The 16506-nt window shown below is 38.2% G+C and overlaps 1 long non-coding RNA gene across 2 annotated transcripts in view; it reads left to right on the top strand.

The window, feature by feature from the left end:
- The window catches only part of LOC120103524 (uncharacterized), a 92704-nt gene extending 87827 nt beyond the window's left edge, over positions 1 to 4877 (top strand). For both annotated transcript variants that reach the window (XR_005505891.2, XR_010052641.1), the window contains 2 exons: positions 4280 to 4347; positions 4451 to 4877. This is a non-coding gene — a long non-coding RNA (uncharacterized LOC120103524). The remainder of the gene's footprint in view (positions 1 to 4279; positions 4348 to 4450) is intronic.
- The last annotated feature ends 11629 nt before the right edge of the window (positions 4878 to 16506 follow it).

Here is a 16506-nt window from a genome sequence, read left to right as displayed (position 1 = left end):
AATGATGGTGAGAAATAAAGAAATGTAAAAGTCAGCATAATAGAAAAGTGTGTGTAATATTTTATTCTCTCTAGAAAGGATCCTAAAACCACAGACCATCCATTTAGGCACTAATTTATGTCCATTGTTCAAACACACAGTAACCTCAAAAGAGCATTTGCCATAAAACAGACTTTGTAATAACTAAGCTGTATCACAGAGCTGAAGGAAATTATTTACTGATATATCAAAGTGACATTGCTAAAATACATCGTCTAGAGTCTACAGAAGAAATGCAAATTTAAGGTTTTATTCAACGTAAAGCACATTTCTTGACTTTCTGCAATTTCTTCTTTTTGATAAGCAGTAAAGCTTTCTTTTTTCCTTTTGAGTGGATCCTTTTTAACTTTGTGTAATACTTCCTTAATAACATTCAAAAGTATGAAAATATCTACTCACTGGTGTGAAACAATACAGAAAAAAATATTTCTTGTCAAATTTCCAAAGATTTTATAAACATATGGATGAAACTCAATAACACCATCCTCAAATATATGTCTTTTCATCAATGAATCCATCCCCATGCAAAAGGTTCAGTTGATAATGGATGTAAGGTACTCTGATTCTGGTTTTGACATAGATACCACATTCAACTGAGATCAAAATACAACAAAGAAAAGTGGCAGGCTTTCTAGTCTAGGGATTGGGATAAATGTGGTAACAAGATAGTCATGAAATTTTCTCTTAAATATTTTGTACCCAATCCAGGAATTAATTCTCATCAAGCTACCCTGGCACCACTGTATTGTGTGTGTGTGTGTGTGTGTGTGTGTGTGTGTGGTATGTGTGTGTGTGTGTGGTATGTGTGTGTGTGTGTGTGTGTGTGTGTGTGTGTGTGTGTGTGTGTGTGTAAGGTAGAGTCTAGGAGCCTTTTAGAAGCAAAGTCTATAAAAAGGATGAGATTTTTTAACTTTCTTTAATGAAGATATTTGAACTACCACTTCTTCAGCCCCCTCTCTTCTTTTTTCACCATGAGGTGAACAGTCCATTTCTGCCACATGCTCTCTCCATAAGCTACTGGGCCACCACAGACCCAAACAACAGAACTAAAATTTCTGAAGACATGAATCTAAATTTTAAAAAAATGGATCCTTTGAGCAGTTTCTAATTAGAAGAGAAAAACTGACTAATGTACCACCGTGTTGGTTGCTCTGTTAAAATATGTACAAAATTTTTGTCATCGGGCTATTTTCCTCACGTATTTGAATTAGTTTATGGAAAAAAATGAATCAATTCCATTCTCTTCTTACTGCAAGAAGGGGAACTTTCAATTTTCACGAAATCATAACGAATAAGACAATTAAAAGACCAGACAAAAACTGTATGTAAAGTGTTTGTGAGATACTCATTAAGCACATCTACTCTTTCTGAAAAGCATAAGCTACACTTGAGGCTCAGTGTGTCTATTGCAGTTAAAGAAACAAAGCAAAAATGACCAAGCAAACCCGACAAAGATGTGATTCTTCCAGCACTCACACGTGCATTCATTGATTTCTAGACCAAGTAGAGGGAATCAGGAAGTTTTCATAAGCTCAATGAATTCCCAAATTCACTGTGCTAACTCAACCCTGTGTAATTCCTACATGGCACTAGCATCATTGATATTTTGACTATACTTGTAAGGTCTCTCAAAGTGAAAACAGGTGTATTGAAATATGTGCTGGATGCCGTCTTTGAACATGTTTAACCAGATGTTAGAAGGTTTTAACTTTCCCTTCTAATTTTTATCATGCTTAAAAGATCCAATGAGGAACACCAAAATAGAAAACAAATTGAGCAAATGACAGATTTCAATATTTTATTTAAATATTCTCAAATGAAATGAAGACATAAGAAAGAGATAGGAAATGAATTTCCCAGGCTTCATCAGTACTTAGCATATATATCTATTGATATACCATACTGTCCTACAAAACTATAATTTGGCTAACTATTATATATTAATCTAAATATTTAATGTTTAAGGACTAAAATGTTCACTGCCTTGATTTCATCAATATATAATTTACACACATAGTATACCACACAAAATTGTACATCAACGTTTTAAAATAATTGAAATTTATAAGCCCCAAAATGAATTAATTTTAAAAAATAAAATGAAGCCAATTGATTTCTAACCTGTAGAATGTAGTTGGGCTACTAGAGACTTTGTTTCCCCGAGAAAGATTTGGCTGGATCTGAAGATTGTTCTTGTTTGTCACAGCTGGGGGAGAAGTCTGTTGATGTCTACTGGATAGAGAATAAGGATGTTTCTAAAAATGTCTTCCTATGTCAATATCACTTATGCTCCATTGCAAGGAATTACCATCCCAAATAGCAATAGAAGCAGATTTGAGAAGACCTGAGTTGAAGGACTCAAGCTCTAATTTTATTTCCTTCATTTATGGAGTTCCCTTTGATTTTTAATGATAAAATCATGGTTTCAGGATATAGGGAAAAGAATATTTTCAATGCATTTCCATAATCATGAATAAAGGAGAGAATTTGCATAGCTTTATGAAGGCCAGATAATTAAGACAGTAAATATAAAAAGTTTTGTAAGAAATGGTCCTACTGCTTGATATTTTCCATAACACTAAAATGTGAAAATCTTTTAAAATATAGACAAGATCTTCAAAATTCTGATCATGTTGTGAACTTTCTGGCATGTGTTTAGCATTTATTTTTTTTCTCACACTATCATCAAATAAGGTGCTGAAATGCCTGGCAAAAAAAAATTACTCCATTTTCCTATGTGGGCCTAGGATGTCAGTGGTAGACTAAAGTACTATGCTGATGCAAATTAATACTAGAGAGTAAAATATGTATAGTCTCATTAATTCTATTAAATGTCATTAATAAATGTCCACTTGTGCATTCCTATTTTACAACCATTTATAGTCATCTGTTAATTCTCACAGGCAACAGAAAGTGAGAAAAAGTTGTAGAAGTTCAGTGATTTCAAGTAACCCAGTGGGAAACACGACTTTAAAAGCCCATGAAAGGAATGAAGATGACTAGGAATTTTGTTTGGTAAGAGGCAACCAGGCTTGGAAAATGGCCCAGTTGTTGAAACTTGTTCCCAATAGGATCTTCTACTTTCTCAACTCTCACTTACAGGAAACACTATCTGGAATCTTGAGAATTATAAGCAGGTATTGTACTGTGTCACTGCAGACATGAAGTGCCTGTAGGACCCCTGTTTGGCCCCATCAGGGCAGTCAGAGCTGGGTCAATGGCTTCCTCCAGTCTTTGATTTGCAGATCCTATTTTAAAGACTTGCCTGATTGAATCGAGACTTCCAACAAAAGACTTAACAGGTATCAACTGATTATGAACATTGACTGCCGATGATAAATATCTTCTGTCCTACAATCTAACCACTCAGGCAATATCTGTTATATTTACAGTCCTAAGGCTTGGTTGATCACAGTCATTGGGGACTCAATCAACTACATGGGGGAACTTTCAAGGAAGAATATGTCTATTGAAGACCCAAAAGGAGGCTAAAACTTAATCAAGGTACTTAGGCTAAAGCACAGCCTGAGTCCTAAGAAGAAAACTTAAATGTCATGTTTGTGTCCTTCAAGTGACCTCACCAAGATAAATCAGTTCATTTCAGAGTGGCAAAACCTGGATTCTGGTCTTTTACTAACTCATGGACATGGAAGGAAAAATCATTTCTCATCATCTATCTAAAACTTCTTAAGGTAATGTTAGCTTGCCACTTGCCTCAATAATAAGTACTTATTAGCACAAACAAAGAGTAAAAATGTGTTGAGAAGTTAGACACAATGGAAAAAGGAATCTCCCTTTTCCTTAAAAAATGGAGACATAAATAAAACACTCAGTAGAATCGCCAAAGTTAATGTTGAATACTAGAGTTCAGATTTCTAAGTTACAGTTTATCAAACTTATTATGACTAATAGTTGGCAAATTTTTAAGGCCATAATCCCCACTTGCATTTTTACTATTTGAATAATCCTTTTAGATAACTATTGATAAATTCTTAAATATGAAAATAATAAATAAGATGTAAGGAGGGATGTAAGGAATTGGTAAAGCACTATTTAATTATTACCAATTTCCTTAATTAAGAAACAGTATAAGGAAATAGAAGTAGCAAAGCCAGCGGTCTCTTTCTTCCTTTCTTGCATTACACTGTACATGGTGCATTTTGAAACGAAAGCTGAGCTGCATCATTTACAACGATGGTTTTATCCTATTGATTTAAAAATATTTTGCGTCTCTTTTCAGCAGGAAGTATGAGATCATTGCTGAAGCTCAGGTTCGCACGCCTTGATAGGGCACTAGTCTCCAACCAGGTACGGAGTGCATGCTGCATGTTTAAATTATTTATATTTCAGGGGAAAGAGTAGGCTGCCTGATTTATGGACTTGTGGTTAAATCCCACTCTTTTTAAACTAGCTGCCAGAAGACAATTGGAGCTTCCTTCTGCCCCCTGATGCATCTTTCCAATCTTAAGACCCTGATGTAGCCTTCGAAGCGACCACGCAAAGCAGAAGTTCCTTGGGAGAACAAGACTAACAGATCCAAGTTTCAAATCTCTGTGGGCAAGGATTTACATTAAGCAACAGGAAATCATTTTATACTGAGGCACTTTTCTATTATAAGGGGCCGTGGGCTGTGGGAGGCATATACGTTTGACCTGTCTGGACCATCTTGTCCATATACTGAACAAAAAGGCCAGTGGAAAAGGTCAGTGGATGTGCAGTCACTTAGGCAGTGCCTGGGACAGCAGACCAATTCGATTCATTTCTCCTTGTGGAGATCCATGAAGTCCCAATTCTTAATTATCTAGTCTTTTGTGCATTAAAAAATGGCCAATAAAATGTCAGCCAAGAAACACACTGTTCATTCCTTTCAGGTTTATTTTAAACCTATTGCACTTGGGCTACAGCTAAATCAATTTTTCATGAATATCTACCCTGGTAGATTGCACCTCAAGCCAGTTCAGATCCCCAGAGAATTTTAAAAAAGAGATTTATCAACTAACAAGTAACACCTCGGGAGAAAGAAACAGGGTTTTTAATTGCGTCGTGTGCTTGGTAATTGCAGGCAGGCACCTTCTTGAGGCGCTCACTGCCAGGAGGAGTGCGACTCCACTTGGCCCTGCCTAATTAATCCTGTGATACAAACCTTCTGGCTTCAATTTTCACATTTCTGTCTCTTTTTAGAGGTGATAATAAAACTAAAAATTTATGTTGGTTACTGTATGAGTATAACTGTGCCAGCGGAACACAAATAAAACCATATGGGCTAAGGAGCCCCGGCCTGCCCGTGACTGCCTTCTCAGTGGCAGGAGGCACAGGGGCAAGCTTTGTACTAACAAGGAAAGGTAAGGAAATTCAGGGTCAGGGTGGAAGAGCAGCTCACCCCTTCTTGTGAATTTGCTCTATTAAGATGACTCATTGAAACATATGCCTGTCTTATTGACAAAAAAAAAATGTTTCTCAAAATAGATGCGTACGCTCTGAAAGTGCAGTGGCTCAGTAGCTACGGATCCCTACGCTGCACAGCAGCTTTTAATGAGAGACAAATTGGGCAGCTTAGCCTTTAAAGAAGCTGTCAAAGTGACAAGTGTGGGGTCTATTATCTTAATAGCTTACATATTAAGGCTCGGAGAACACATCAGTTAAAACATCATCTAGGGTGTCAGCAGTGTCCCTCCAGGAGCTATGACCCTCACCATGGGCTGGCTCTGCTGTTAACACAGTCCAAAATTTTGTTGTTGTGTGGACTTTGATTTGTATTGTGACGATAGCACTAAATGTCTCATAAAATAGATACATAGATGAGATGACAGTAAAGGTGGTCTGTCAATAAAATTATACATTGTCCCAGGGAATATTAGTCCTGATTATGAGATAGGACATTTATATTGTTCAAAACAATATATGAAACAAGTGTGCTATTGAACTTAAGCTCGAGTGAAGGGATTTTCCTGCATACTTTTTGGGTTTTTTTTTATAAGCTACACTTGTACAATTACTGAAAGAGTAGGGCTCAGAAAGGAACTATGTACTGTGCTTCACATCCAAAGCACACACACTTGTCAATAAAAAGGGAAATTCCCTCTTGTCTATTTGTACTTCGGATGCCCATGGGTTCCGTTATTTTCTCCTTTCAGTTTTACTTCCTTTTAATCTGAGGTTATTTGTTTGTGTGATTTCTACTATTTCTGACAAAGTTTTAAAAATATGGGAGCCATCTGGTGGTCAACAATTATATTTGTTCCTTAGAAATAAAGAATTTAGGGTTTATTGAATTGCTACAGTGTTTTATGTGATAAATTCTTGTAGAAGAATTTTAACAGTGATTTTAACCCTCTTTCCAACAGGCTCAGTGAAGTAGATACTGAGAGAAGTAACCTTTCAAATGTTTTGTTCTCACTGGACTGCTACACATTTTGCAGAAATATTAAATGGAAATTTTGTAGATTTTATGTATGCTACAGATGTACTTTGAATCACATAGGAAGTTGAGAAAAATGCAAGTATCTTCTCTCATGCATTATAACATGTCAATTTTGACTCCTTTCAAATGATAATTACAGGTTAGTCTTTATATGCAGAGTGTTGGGAACCAAGTTCAAGATTTCATAAATGTATAGAGATGATGCAAGTGGAATTTGGAAAGGAAAGACTGAAACGAAAACCCTGTGAAAGTCAAAACTCTGTCCAGTGACCTGTCAAACAGAGCTGCCACCAATGCCTAGTTCATACAAGGCCACAGTAAGGTCTTCATCCTATAAACTACAGATGGATGAGTATGTGGTGTGTGTGTGTGTGTGTGTGTGTGTGTGTGTGTGTGTGTACAGCATAACTCTGGATGTATTATGAATATATGGCTTTATGATTATATTACTCTGTTCTCAATTCCACAGTCAAGAGTATATGTAGTGTGACAGTGTCATGGAGTTACTCTTATCAACTTGGCTAACTGTCTTTACTGGTAATCAAGATGCATTGACTATCTAATCTACAGAAAGCTCTTCATTAAGGACTTCACAAATGCCCTCAGTGAATGAGTATTCTTCCAAGGTATTATTATTTCTTCATTTAACCAGTCAATCATACGAGTCAGAGAGAAATCATGATATGACAGTAGGAGTGACTAACTTTGGCCTGACCTCAATTCTGACTCCATTTCTGTGCCTCTTATCTGTCATTCAAAAGTTAAATGACAGCTGGCATTTCCAATCACTTGCAGCTTTTCCATGCATCTAACAATGTAACTACAACCTCAATCAGTTTTGAAATAGTAGGCAACTTGCCAACCTTGTACAAACCACATTTGTTACTTTTCTCTCACATGACATGGACATGAGTTCAGGAAAACACACAGCAAATGTCTAGGTGATTGCCATCTATGTTTTCAGTCTTCAACCTATCATTCTTTCTCACCTTTAGAGATAATGTCCCCTTGCAGTCACATTCTGTTTCTCCTAACTTCAAAGTTTCAGGTGATAAGGGCCTGCAATCACCCCAGGACTCTTGGTATAAGGCATATGACCTATGCCTGGACAAAATGACATATAGAAGAAAGACCAGGAGCAAGGACCAAGCAAGAATAGGCAGAAACCTCTGGAAATTTATTTTGGGTCTGAAGGGAAGGCTGAGGACAGCTCTTTGCTAACACTTTCCAACAAAAGGGAGGCAAAGAGCCTCACATATGCCCAAAGGAACGTCAGAGAATAAGACAGGCACACAGGGAGCATGTTCTGAGAATGAAGATGCATGGGTAGCCCAGAGAATGCTTCCTCAGCCCAGTCAGTCTGCCCAAGCTCCAGAGCATCAGATACCTTGAGAACTTATGTCAGGTTCCAAGAAATAGCAGACTCCTTCCCATTAACTCATTGTTGTTGTTGATATAGTTAATGCTGTTGTTTTATGTTGAGTTAGTTTGATCCGTTATTGTTCTCTTTTTTTTTTGTCCCCACAAGCCATGATTAGATTATATGGTTACAAAATATTAGATCTCTCTATGGCAAGAAGCAAGGGTATCCATGGTTATCCAATACTTTCTTTTGGATGAGTTCTAATTGTAAACAGTTTCCCAAGGAAAAGAGCCAATGTGCCTGCCTACGACAGAGAGTGTGACACAAACCACCAGACTGGTTTGGCAAACACAAGGATGAGCCAATTTGAAAAAGTTCACAGCTTTAATCCCCATTGCTTTCAAGTTTTGTTTTCATATCACCCTTTTACACGTAAAGCTGTACTTAAAACTTGGACATTTAAGGAAAACCAACACCAACAACACACACAGAGACCTTCCTGGTGTTGAAGGTATATGAAGGCCCGAAGCAATGCCTCCTATAACTCTTATCTTCAAATCTACTGAGGCAGGAAAGTGGCAGAAACATCATAAGGAACACTGTAAATTTGGATGAAATCAGAGCAAATTTAGTTATTGTGACTAGACACTATGAGTTAAGCCCACAAACATATGCTTTCGAGTGGGACAGCTATAATCTGGTGTTCCCAATGCCATGTGTTGAATGTGTAAATCAGTTAATTGCTCTGATTGTTCATTTCCTTTGAAACAGGAAAGAGAATTACCAAAGTCAAGTATGAGATTGGAGATGATCTATGAAACAAACATAAATATATGCTCAATAAATGAGAAGTGTTGATGTAGCTATTGCTACCATTGATACCAATGCTACTAATTAATTCTATATGGAATTTGTTGACTGAAAACAAATTTTGACTCTCTTTTTGCCACTTTTTTTCTTTAAAAGTGACTTCTGTGTTTAATGAAGTGACTTGGGTTTCCTTTTCATTTTTTTTCCTTTCTTAAAAATAAGATTTTTTTTCTCACATAATTTGTCCTGATTACAGTTTCTCCTCCCTCTACTGTTCCCAGTTGCTCCTATAAGGATACACTTCCTTTCTGTTTCTCATTGGAAAAGAACAGGCTTCTAAGACATAATATTAAAATATAGCAAAATAAAATATAATAAGGTAAAACAATAGCTGTCTTATTGTAGTTGGACAGGACAAAACAACAAAGAGAAAAGAGTCAAAGGAAAGACACAAGAATCAGAGACCTGCCAATTTACATACTCAGGAGTCCAATAAAAATCTAAACGAGAAAAAGTAATACATAAGCAGGGGATCTGGGTGTACACATGCAGGGCCCATGCATACTGCTTTGATCTCTGTGACTTAATATGAGCTTGGCTCCTGTTGATTTAGAAGATCGTGTTTTTTTTTTTTCTTGTTTTTAATTGATTGTGTTTTCTAACTACTATTATCCTTTTTTCCCCATCTTTATTAAATTGGGCATTTCCTATTTACATTTCAAATGTTATTCGCTTTCCTGGTTTCCAGGCCAATATCACACTAAACCATCCCTCTCCCCTTCTATATGGCTATTCTGCTCACCATCCTACCCCCATTACCGCTCTCCCGCCCAAGAGTCCCGTTCACCAGGGGTCCAGTTTTGGCAGGACCAAGGGCTTCCCCTTCCACTGGTGCCCATACTAGGCTATTCATTACTACCTATGCAGTAGGAGCTCAGGGTCAGTCCATGTATAGTCTTTAGGTACTGGCTTAGTCCCTGGAAGCTCTGGTTGGTTAGCATTGTTGTTCATATGGGGTCTCAAGCCCCTTCAGCTCTTCCAATCCTTTCTCTGATTTCTTCAACGGGGGTCCCGTTCTCAGTTCAGTGGTTTGCTGCTGGCATTCGCCTATGTATTTGTGTTATTCTGGCTGTCTCTCTCAGGAGAGATCTACATCCAGTTCCTGTCAGCCTGCAATTCTTTGCTTTGTCCACCTAATCTACTTTGGTGATTGTATATGTATGGGCCACATGTGGGGCAGGCTCTGAATGGGAGTTCCTTCAGTCTCTGTTCTAAACTTTTCCTCCCTATACCCTCCTAAGGGTATTCTTGTTCCCCTTTTAAAGAAGGAGTGAAGCATCCGCATTTTGGTCATCCTTTTTGAGTTTCATGTGTTCTGTGCATCTAGGGTAATTCGAGCATTTGGGCTAATATCCACTTAATAATGAGTGCATACCATGTGTGTTTTTCTGTGATTGGGTTACCTCACTAAGGATGATATTTTCCAGTTCTATCATTTGCCTATGAACTTCATAAAGTCATAGTTTTTGATGGCTGAGTAGGATTTCATGCGTAGATGTACCACATTTTCTGTATCCATTCTTCTGTTGAAGGACATGTGGGTTCTTTCATCTGGTTTCTATTATAAATAAGGCTGCTATGAACATAGTGAAGCATGTGTCTTTGTTGTATGTTGGATCATCTTTTGGGTATCTGCCTAAGAGAGGTATAGCTGGGTCCTCCGGTAGTTCAATGTCCAATTTTCTGAGGAACCTCCAGACTGATTCCCAGAATGGTTTTACCAGTCAACAATCTCACCAACAATGGAGGGGTGTTCCTCTTTCTCCACATCCTCGCCAGAATCTGTTGTCACCTGAGTGTTTGACCTTAGCCATTCTGACTGGTGTGAGGTGGAATTTCAGGGTTGTTTTGATTTGCTTTTCTCTTATGACTAAAGATTTTGAACATTTCTTTAGGTGCTTCTCAGCCCTTTGACATTCTTCAGCGGTGAATTCATTGTTTAGCTCTGAACCCCATTTTTAATAGGGTTATTTGTCTCCCTGTGGTCTAACTTCATGAGTTCTTTGTTTAATTTGGATATAAGCCCTCTATCAGTTGTAGGATTGATAAAGATCTTCCCTACTCTGTTGGTTGCTGTTTTTTTACTAACAACAGTGTCCTTTGCCTTACAGAAGCTTTGCAGTTTTATGAGACCCCATTTGTCAATTTTTGATCTTAGAGCATAAGCCATTGGTGTTTTGTTCAGGAAATTTTCTCCAGTGTCCATGTGCTCGAGATTCTTCCCCACTTTTTCTTCTATTAGTATGAGAATATCTGGTTTGATGTGGAGGTCATGGATCAACTTGGACTTAAGCTTTGTACTTGGTGATAACAATGGATTGATCTGCATTCTTCTACATGCTGACCTCCAATTGAACCAGCACCATTTGCTGAAAATGCTATCTTTTTTCCATTATATGGCTTTGGATCCTTGGTTAAAATCAAGTGACCATAGGTGTGTGGGTTCATTTCTGGGTCTTCAATTCTATTCCATTGGTCTATCTGTCTGTCTCTGTACCAATACCATGCAGTTTTTATCACTATTGCTCTGTGGTATTGTTTGAGTTCAGTGATAGTGATTCCCCTGGAAGTACTTTTATTGTTGAGGATAGTTTTACCTATCCTGTTTTTTTTTGTTATTCCAGATGAATTTGCAAATTTTTCTGTCTAACTGAACGAAGAACCAGATTGGAATTTTGATGGGGATTGCACTGAATCTGTAGATCGCTTTTGATAAAATGGCCATTTTTACTATATTAATCCTGCCAATCTATGAGCACGGGAGATCTTTCAATCTTCTGAGATCTTCAATTTCTTTCTTCAGAGGCTTGAAGTTCTTATCATACAGATCTTTCACTTGCTTGGTTAAAGTCACACTGAGGTATTTTATATTATTTGGGACTATTATGAAGGGTGTCGTTTCCATAATTTCTTTTTCAGCTTGTTTCTTTGTGTAGAGGAAGGCTACTGATTTATTTGAGTTAATTTTATACCCAGCCACTTTGCTGAATGTGTTTATCCGGTTTAGTAGTTTTCTGGTGGAACTTTTGGGAACACTTAAATATACCATCATATCATCTGCAAATAGTGATAATTTGACTTCTTCCTTTCCAATCGATTTCCTTTTGATCTCCTTTTGTTGTCTGATTGCTCTGGCTAGAACTTCGAGAACTATATTGAATAAGTAGGGAGAGAGTGGGTAGCCTTGTCTAGTCCCTGATTTTAGTGGGATTTCTTCAAGTTTCTCTCCATTTAGTTTAGTGTTAGCTACTGGTTTGCTGTATATGGCTTTTACTATGTTTAGGTATGGGCCTTGAATTCCTGTTCTTTCCAGGTCTTTTATTATGAAGGGGTGTTGAATTTTGTCAAATGCTTTCTTAGCATCTAATGAACTGATCATGTGGTTTTTATCTTTCCGTTTGTTTATATAGTGGATTTCGTTGATGGTTTTCCATATAATAAACCCTCCATGCATAACTGGGATGAAGCTACTTGATCATGATGGATGACTGTTTTGATGTGTTCTTGGATTCGGTTTGCAAAAATTTTATTGAGTATTTTTGCATCGATATTCATAAGGGAAATTGGTGTGAAATTCCCTTTCTTTGTTGGGTCTTTGTGTGGTTTAGTTATAAGAGTGTGGCTTCATAGAAGGAATTCAGTAACTCTCCATCTGTTTCAATTTTGTGGAATAGTTTGGATGGTATTGGTATGAGGTCTTCTATGAAGGTCTGATAGAATTCTGAACTGAACCCATCTGGACCTGGGCTCTTTTTGGTTGGGAGACTTTTAATGACTGCTTCTATTTCTTTAGGAGTCATGGCATTGTTTAAATGGTTTACCTGTTCCTGTTTTACTTCAGTACCTGGTATCTGTCTAGGAAATTGTCCATTTCCTCCAGATTTTCAAGTTTTGTTTAATATAGGCTTTTGTAGTAGGATATGATAACTTTTTTAATTTACTCTGATTCTGCTGTTATGTCTCCCTTTTCATTTCTGAATTTGCTAATTTGGACGCACTCTCTGTGTTCTCTGGTTAGTCTGGCTAAGGGTTTATCTCTCTTGTTGATTTTCTCAAGGAACCAGCTTTTGGTTCTGTTGATTATTTGAATAGTCCCTTTTCTTTCTACTTGGTTGATTTCAGCTCTGAGTTTGGTTATTTCCTGCCTTCCACTCCTTTTTGGTGTATTTGCTTCTTTTTATTCTAGAGCTTTTAGGTGTTCTGTCAAGCTGCTGATATATGCTCTCTCCTGTTTCTTTCTGCAGGCACTCAGAGCTATGGGTTTTCCTCTTAGCACAGCTTTCATTGTGTCCCATAAGCTTGGGTATATTGTACCTTCATTTTCATTATTCCTTTTTTTTCTTAATCTTTATTAACTTGGGGATTTCTTATTTACATTTCAATTGTTATTCCCTTTCCCGGTGTCTGGGCCAACATCCCTGTAACCCATCTCCTTCCCCTCCTATATGGGTGTCCCCCTTCCTACCCTCCCCCCATTACTGCCCTCCCCCAACAATCACGTTCACTGGGGGTTCAGTCTTGGCAGGACCAAGGTTTTCCCCTTCCACTGGTGCTCTTACTAGGCTATTCATTGCTACCTATGAGGTCAGAGTCCAGGGTCAGTCCATGTATAGTCTTTTGATAGTGGCTTAATCCCTGGAAGCTCTGGTTGTTTGGCATTGTTGTTCATATGGGGTCTCAAGCCCCTTCAAGCTCTTTCAAAGTTTTTAATTTCCTTCTTTATTTCTTTTTTGACCAGGTTATCATTGAGTAGAGCATTGTTCAACTTCCATGTGTATGTGGCGTTCTTTCCTCAAGCTTTAGCCTGTGGTGGTCTGATAGAACGCATGGGATTATTTCTATCTTTCTGTATCTGTTGAGGCCTGTTTTGTGCCTGATTATATGGTCAGTTTTGGAGAAAGTACCATGAGGGTGTGAGAAGAAGGTATATCATTTTGTTTTAGAATAGAATGTTCTATAAATATCTGTTAAGTCCATTTGGTTCTTAACTTGTTAGTCTGTCTACGTCTCTATTTAATTTCTGTTTCCATGATCTGTCCATTGATGAGAGTGGGGTGTTGAAATCTCCAATATTATTGTGTGCTGTGCAATGTGTGTTTTGAGCTTTAGTAAGGTTTCTTTTATGTATGTAGGTGCCCTTGTATTTGGAGCATACATATTTAGGATTGAGAATTCATCTTGGTGGACTTTTCCTTTGATGAATATGAAGTTTCTTTCCTTATCTTTTTTGATGACTTTTGGTTGAAAATCAATTTTATTCAATATTAGAATGGCTACTCCGTGTTTTCTTTTTTATTGGCTATTTTATGTATTTACATTTCAAATGTATTCCCTTTCCAGTTGCCCCCTCTCCCCTGCTTCTGTGAGGATGCTCCCACTTCCACTCACTGCCATCTCAACACCCTGGCATTCCCAACACTGGGGAAACAAGGCCTCACAGGACCAGGGGCCTCTCCTCCTATTGATGCCAGACAATGCCATCCTCTGTTACATATGTAGCTGGAGTCATGGGTCCCTCCTTGTTTACTCTTTGGTTGGTAGTTCTGTCCCTGGGAGCTCGGGGGTTGGGGGGGCGGAGTCTGGTTGTTTGATATTGTTGTTCTTCCTATGGGGTTGCAAACCCCTTCAGTTCCTTCAGTCCTTTCTCTAACTCCTCCACTGGGGTCCCTGTGCTCAGACTGATGGTTAGCTGCAAACATCCTCATCTGTGTCAGTAAGGATCTGACAGAGCCTCTCAGGAGACATCCATCTCAGTGTTCCTGTCAGCAAGCACTTCTTGGCATCAGCAATAGTGACTGGGTTTGATGGGATGGATCCCCGGGTTAGGCAGTCTCTGGATGGCCTTTCCTTCAGTCTCTGCTTCACTCTTTTTTCCTGTATTTCCTTTAGACAGGAGCGATTCTGGGTTAAAACTTTGTGTGGCCTCATGCCCTAATCAGGGGCCTTGCCTAACCCCTAGATATGGTATCTACAGCTTCTCCCTCCCCTTTGTTGGGCATTTCAGCTAATCTCATCCCTGTTGGGTCCTGGGAGCCTCTTGCTTTCCTTTAATCTGGGACTTGCTGGTGGCTTGATGGCATCCATCACTGCTGGCTTTTATACTGTTACTGCCTCCCTTCCCCAGAGTTCCCTAAGTCCTGAGGGGAGAGATTTGATGAAGACATCCCACTCAGGGCTGAGTGTTCCAAGGTCTCTAACTCTCCTCATAAGGTGTGGATGTGGATCTTTGTACTTCTTCCCATATGCTGCAGGAAGGAGCTTCTGTGCTGTTAGCTGAATAAGACTCTGATCTATGAGTATAGCAGAGTATCATTAGGAGTCATTTTATCACTGTGTTTGTTTGCTTGTTTCTTCTTTTTCGCCTTTTCCTCCCTAGTACTATTTGGTTTTACACAAGGTGCCTCAGTACTTGTCTCTGGTTTCCAGCTTTACTCAGTTGCCTATAATTCTTTCTGTAGGGTTGAGCCTTTGAAAGCTTTTCCCCATCTGGTCTGGCATGTTTGTTGCTACTCTCTTTGTTCACTTCATGTTTGGGCAGTCAAGTTTGTGTAGCTTTTGTTGTTACTAGGAGACGCAAACTCTGGATGCTCTGCCTCTTACAGTATTTACATCTCTTCTTTATCAATGTTCCCTGAAGCTTCTGTGCAGGTGTTTTTTGTAGCTGTTTCTAATGGGAATCAACTCCACACTTTTGCATTTTGATTGGTTGCAAAGAGAAGTTTTTTTTTTTTTTTTTTTTTTTTTTTTTTTTGCTGACGGATGAAGATTACAGTTACCTGTGTGAAAAAGGATGTCCTATACTTTGGGAACAAATATTATGAATTTGTGTCTGAGATCTATAAAACTCTAAGTTCCTCTTACCATGTGTTAGAACAAAAGACACATGTTTAACGTATACTGGATTTCTTAACACATATCATTGTACAAGGAACTTTTATTTTTAAATAAAAGATAAAAATGTGTTACAATCATTTAACTGCTACAGCGTTTAAAACTATGAAAGTTGGGTTATAGTATGAACTTTTTCAAGTACAATGTCCTTTTGTTGTTTTCTTCTCTCTCCCTCCCCATCCTCCCAGGCTCCTTTGTCCCCTCCCACACCAAGTAGCTTCTTTTCCACCTTTAAGTTACATGTGACCTTTGCTTTTCACCTCCTACCTCTCTTCTACATCTCTTGTTTACCTCTTATGGTCTTCTACCTGGTTTCAGAATATAATCCCTTTCTCACCATCCTTTATTGACATATACACAATATTAAAAGTTAGGATCCCGTATGAGAAAAAACATTGTTATTTTTTTCTTTCTGAGACTGAGTCACCTACTTAATATGTTTCAGCTCCAGCCATTCTCCTGCAGATTTTATAATTTTACTTCTCTATAGCTAAACAAAGTTCCACTGTGTGTGTGTGTGTGTGTGTGTGTGTGTGTGTGTGTGTGTGTGTATGTGCGCGCGCGCCACATTTCATTACCCATAGCAACATATCTAGGCTGGTTTACTTCCTTGCTATTGAGAATAGTGCTGTAGTGTACATGGACATTTGAGAAGGATCTAGGGTCCTTGTATTCAGAAGTATTAGCGCAGGGTCATATGATAGTTCTAGTTATAATTATTGAGGAACCTCCACACCAGTTTCTATAGCAGTTACAATAGCGGACACTTCCACTAGCAACGGTTTGGTTTTCCTCATTTCCCACAGTCTTGCCAGAATGTGTCATTATTTGTTTTCTTGATCACACTCATTCTCACTGAGGTAAGTAGAAATCTCAAGGATTTTGTAATTTCCAATTAATTCCCTGATGGCTGAGGGTTTTT

Source organism: Rattus norvegicus, chromosome 6 (genome assembly GCF_036323735.1).
Source record: "Rattus norvegicus strain BN/NHsdMcwi chromosome 6, GRCr8, whole genome shotgun sequence".
Lineage (NCBI taxonomy): Eukaryota > Metazoa > Chordata > Mammalia > Rodentia > Muridae > Rattus > Rattus norvegicus.
The sequence above is the reverse complement of the archived record's forward strand: the minus strand, read 5'-3'. Positions and strand labels throughout refer to the sequence as shown.